This window comes from Fistularia commersonii, chromosome 22 (assembly GCF_037954325.1).
Source record: "Fistularia commersonii isolate RoL2024-O1a breed Wild chromosome 22, RoL_Fcom_v1.0, whole genome shotgun sequence".
NCBI classification, from domain to species: Eukaryota; Metazoa; Chordata; class Actinopteri; order Syngnathiformes; family Fistulariidae; genus Fistularia; species Fistularia commersonii.
Window position 1 is genome coordinate 12,102,909 of NC_141305.1, and position 6,000 is coordinate 12,108,908.

Here is a 6,000-nt window from a genome sequence, read left to right on the forward strand (position 1 = left end):
AACAAAGTGCCCCCAGCAAGTAAATATATATATATCATTATACAACAGAGGTGTTTGTGAGCCGTGCACTGAAATGTCCCCCCTCTACACAATAGCGATTCAGGGACAGCAATATTTTTTTAAACACTAAAATAAAGTCTAAAATGTATCCATTTAATGTTCTTTTTACTTTGAGCTTCTGGCCTCCCGAAGGACTTTGCCTTGTCTCCTGAACAAAACAAACCTGCAGGCTCAACTTGTGCAGGAATATTGTGGTTTGCCTGGGGTTTAGGCTTTCACATTATTACAAGTGAATATTAAGCGTTAACTGGTCTAATTAATCAAGGGTACTAACAGCCTCCAAAAAGATGGAAAGGAATATCATGACCTCATAGAAAAAATGCTCGTGCTTTACTTTAATACATTGAGGGTTTTGGCTTCAATATTTTGTTTATATTGTGTTTCTGGAGTTTCACAGCTCGTCTCCTTGTCTTCTGAGAGACGTTTTTCATCAAAAAAAGATCAAAAGACACAAACAAAAGCACAGATGGTGCAGGAACCTGGAGGTTCTGATGTCTGTGTCGGAGTCATGATATCATTGCTTTACTTTTGTGGAAAATGTCAGATGCAGATGCACTTTAATGTTGGAGCTTCCCTTTGAGCAGATGTGACCTACAGCTGACACGTTCCAAGTACTTTTCATACACACTGCTTGCACTTATTTTGATATAATTTGACAGAAAATCCTTCCAGACCGTCTCTTGAACTACTACTAATTTAAGTCGGGATTAAATAAACTGAATTTGGTACATGTTCTGTCCTGAAACAACACTTTTACAGAATGAGAAATGGAAATGTCATTCTGTTTAAGTGTTGTTTCAGGACAGAACAGGTTCTCGGGATCGAGACTCGCCTCGACACACAGCGTGGGATCTGGAATCAGGCTTCTCAAGAGGGGCTGGACTCCTTTTTTTATTCTGCCACCTTGACAACAGAAGCACGGAACACAGTCCATTTTGCAGACCGGAGCTGTGGGCGTAAGGCGGTCGGCGCCTGTAGCTGCTCCAACTACAGGGGGCTCACACTCCTCAGCCTCCCTGGTAAGGTCTATTCAGCAATGCTGGAGAAGAGGGTCCACTGGTTCGTTGAACCTCGGATCCAGGAAGAGCGGTGTGGTTTTCGTCCTGCATGTGAAACAGTGGACCAGCTCTATACTCTCGGCAAAGTCCTCGAGGGGGCATAGGAGTTTGCCCAACCAGTCTGCATATGTTTTGTGGATCTTGGGAACGCATTTAACCGTGTCCCGCAAGCAATCCTGTGGGAGATGCTCTGGGAGTATGGGGTACCGAACCCCGTCATACGGGATGTTCGTTCCCTGTATGATCGGTGTTGGTCCGCATTACCGGTTGTAAATCGGACCGGTGAGAGATGGACTCTGCCAGGGCTGCCCTTTGTCAAAGAGTCCGTTCATAACTTTTACGGGCAGAATTTCTAGGCGCAGCCAGATTGTCGAGGGGATCCGGTTTGGTGGCCGCAGGATCAAGTCTCTGCTTTTTGCAGATTATGTGGTTCTGTTGGCTTCATTAGACCATGATCCCCAGCTCTCACTGGAACGGTTTGCAGTCGAGTGTAAAGCGCCCCGGATGAAGATCAACCAGAAATAGGTTGAATGCCCACTCCGGGTCGAGAAGTGTCTAAAGTGGAGGAGTTCAAGTATCTCGGGCGCTTGTTCACGAGCCAGGGAAGGATGGAGCTGGAGGTTGACAGGTGGATCAGTGTGGCATCTGCAGCGATGCAGACTCTGTACCGGTACTTGGTGAAGAGGGAGCTTCGCCTTTTGGCTCAGCTCTCAATATACCGGTCGATCTACATTCCCACTCTCACCTATGGTCACGAGCTGTGGGTAGCGACTGAAAGAACGAGATCGTGGATACAAGCGGACGAAATTATTTTCCTCCGCAGAGTGGCTGGACTCTACCTAAGAAGGGTGAGTAGTTCGGTCATCTGGGGTGAGCTCGGAGTACAGTCGCTGTTCCTCGGCATAGAGAGGAGTCAGGCGAGGTGGCTCGGGCATCTGGTCAGGATGTCTCCTGGACGCCTTCAGGGGGAGGTATTCCGGGCATGTCCATCTGGGAGGAGACCGCAGGGAAGATCCAGGGCACGCTGGAGAGACTATATCTCATTGAGGAAAGAGTAGTTATATGAGAGCTTTGGATGCACACTGTAGGGACGAGATTGCCGTGGTTTAAGTTCGTTTTCAAATAAGAGGCGGCTCTCTCAGCCCACTCCAGCCTTGATGAATAACCTTGGGGAAACTCCCACCGCAGCTCAGTTTTTTCCTTCGACAGTGAGTCCCTTTTGTTGAGCAAAGTTGGATTATCGCGCAAAACACACATTCAACAAAGAACATTAAATATTCCTTTATTCCTGGGACTTAGAAATGCCGCACTGCGTTACATCCAAGTGACATGATTAAGTCACTCTTGATGTGTTGCAAATGTGAACTCAATCTGCTTCATTGGTTGAACAACCAAGCCGTTGGTTTTCTGTTACACACCGGTGTCAAAGAAACAATTTCATATTACTTGAGCCAGGGTGTGTCATATGGGATTAGTCACGTTGCTTGGTTGTCGGTCAAAATGCAGCTATAAATGTTGAAGGCACGTCAATTTGCTGATATGTGTTTGTTTTGCATTGCTGTTTGCCACGAACAGAAAAGTACCCAGGATATTGTGCATTTACATATTTTAAAATGTGAAGTTGACGAAACTGTCCATTCAATATTACATTAGAATAAATGATGGCATGATGGTAAATGAAATGTCCTTTATCCTTTTTATATGGGATTTTAGCACTCATCAATTTAAAATTCATTATAAAGTACAAGTAATGCATTTTAATAAAGATGAAATATCTTGATGCAGACATCTAATCTGTGTTTATAATACATGCGGTGTGCTCCAGCTGAAGGTCCACGGCAGTAAACAACATATTTTTATTACATGAGAATAATAAATTGCCTCTGTTGATTTTTTTCTTATTTTTACTGTGCATACACACACGCACACGCGCACACGCACGCGCACACACCTGCATAAATACTCCCATCCCCTGCTCTCTCATCTCCCTGCACCTGCAGGCCAAGATTCAAATCCAGAGAAGCTCCAAACATCTGAAGCTGCACGGCACTTTCTGTGCTTGTCCCCGTCACTTTGCACATGCACACAGGTTGTGCATACTCAAGACACACACACACACACACACACACACACACACACACATACACAAAATTCTGTTTTGAATTGTAAGGAGATAATTCTTTTTAATAGAAGACATTAAAATTTTGTCAAGCACAGATAATTACAGCCACGACACATTTGCTAGCAGGTAACAATGGAGGCAGTAGCAGTGAGAAATGTCACAACAGAGCAAAACTCCTACTGACAAGACACGTTGGCACAATCTGGGATTTTGAGAAAGTGATCTGTGATAAAGTCAAGCTGAAAACGTTTGAACTTTGAAAAGCAGCACTGAAACCAGCATAACATCAACTGAATATAGAAACCTAGACTATCACAAATAACAATTAATTTGTTCAACACCACTGTGCAATCTTTTTTTTGTCATATATACTGCATTTAGAAAGAAGCATTTTATAATTCTATTTTCACAACGCTGACAACTGTTAACTACATGTTATTTCAATTTTCAGTTCAACGGTAGAGTTTTAAACCAATGCTGAGAAAATTGAAGCCAGATGGTATGAGAGACATCAAAAGTATACAACAATTTGAGAAAGTATCGGGATCCAAATTTGTGGCAAAGGTTTATAATTTTTTATAAAGCAAATAATCAAGGAAAACATCGAAGTGTGTTTTTCAAAAATTAAGGCAGAATATTTGCAGAGCTCAGATGCTCGACACCCAGTTTGTCCAGAGCGTTAGTGAATCTGTCAAGAAGACTTTACGAATTGTTTGTGGGATCCTTCACAGGAAGACCTGAGGTAAGCACTTCAATTAAAAAATAAAGCAGCTATCGACGGCAGTTTAAGGAATTATTATCATATCATCATATATGTTGAAAACATAAAGATATATATTTGAATAAATTAAGTGTACAAGCGCTCTATTCGCACTGTATTTGAAAACATCTATTTAAAAACAGGTACAAGAATTCCCAATTGCCAAACTCATCACAACAATACAAATAGAGATATCCATTTTTTTTTATCATATGTCAAATTTCACATTCATATGTACTTCACAGGATGAGTTAAACTGAAGTATTTTCCCAAAGCAACAATACGGAAGTTCCACAGCTGCGACCCACACATTTAAACACGGGCAATAATTAAAAAAAAAAAAAAAAAGCAAAAAGAAAAACATCTTTATTCACTGCAAATTGATAAATCCTTGCAGATCTGAGAGAATTACTATATTGCACACTGAGCTATGCAATGCCATTTACTCTTACAGGTACACATTGTCATGATTGTTGAAATAGAATTTGAGTAACATGTCATTGAACAATCTATAACCCAATCCACCTGCACAAAGATAGAAGAAAAACATCACATTGGTGTTCTCGCATCTCTCTGTGCTGTTACTTCGTCACTTCTCATCAGTAATTCGCGTGATGTGACCGCGCGGTTACATCGGTTAAAAAATCAGCGGAAATGTTACAGATGAGTCAGTTTGCCCCTCTGTAGCCTCTCTTCTCTTCAACAACGATCTTCCGTGTGTTTGTCCGTGTCTTTCCGTGTCTGTGTGTGTGTGTGTGTGAGGGAGAGACTATAGAGAGTGTTCCATACACTGGTTTAAGAGGCCCTTACCGAGCCCTGCTGATTACACATTCCTTAAAGCTCTCTGGCTGGGTTGGATGGATGGCTGGATGAGGGAGCATGTATTATTTATGGCTTGATAGCAAGGTAAGAACTAAGGTGGATGAATTCTTTCTCTTTGGAGTTCACAGTTCTCACATTCACAGTTTTTTTTTTGAAAAACCCTTCAATGGCTTTAATTACATCAACTTATCTTTATGTCCAAGTTTGTGGCTTGAAAATGTACAATCAGTCGAATCCCATTCCTATTTTCCAGGTCAAAGAAAAACATGTTGATGTTTTCTATATGTTAATATACATCAAATAAAACGCACATCTTCTCCTGCTTACAAGTGAACGGTTGTTTATAGTTCTGTAAAATTAATGCAAGTAGTGACAATGTCATTTTGTATCAAAAACAAATGAACACGTGAAACTCAGAGGTTTGTATGATCTAAAAATAAGGACACAAACAAAACTGACATGTTGCCAAATGGAAACGTTCAAAGCAAAAATAAAGTCTTTGTTTAGCCTTATGATGGTCTTTACGGGATGATCACAGCACTTTACTGAAAATCGTTGCCATTAACCTCACAAAGGCATTAGAGGAAAAGTCAGGGGTTATACAAAGCCATTATGGTATGTCATAACATCATGTTAATTAATGAAGTGGTTTATCTACACAATATATGCAGATACATAACCTCAATAATTACATGGTAATGACACAGAAATCATTTAATGCATCCTGTCAACGGAGCATGACATGTAGATATAGCAAAAGGGGCATCTGGACTCCTCTGTATGATTCGATTAGTTGAAGTGTCGTAAAAGCCCAGGTATTTAACCTCTTTAGCGTCGTAACGACGACTCTGACATCACTTCATTAATCTCTCGGGTTATTGAGGCTCGGTGTAAACAGCAATAATTAAAAGCACAGGGTGATTGCTCCATTGCCACTGGTGATAACCCATAATCAAACGTCAAAACATGAGCACTCTTGAGTTTATTGGTTGATTTCAGTCTTTCTACTGATATAAAGAACTTGAAAAACAAGCTGGATTTCTTCTTGTGGCTTCCTGTCTGTCAGTGACTTCATCCTATATTTTTGGGTCTTGAGATGGAATGAGATGTGATTCTCAAAAACTATATTCCGCTGTATAGACACAGAAATCTTAGCGAGACACTGGCTTTATCTCCCA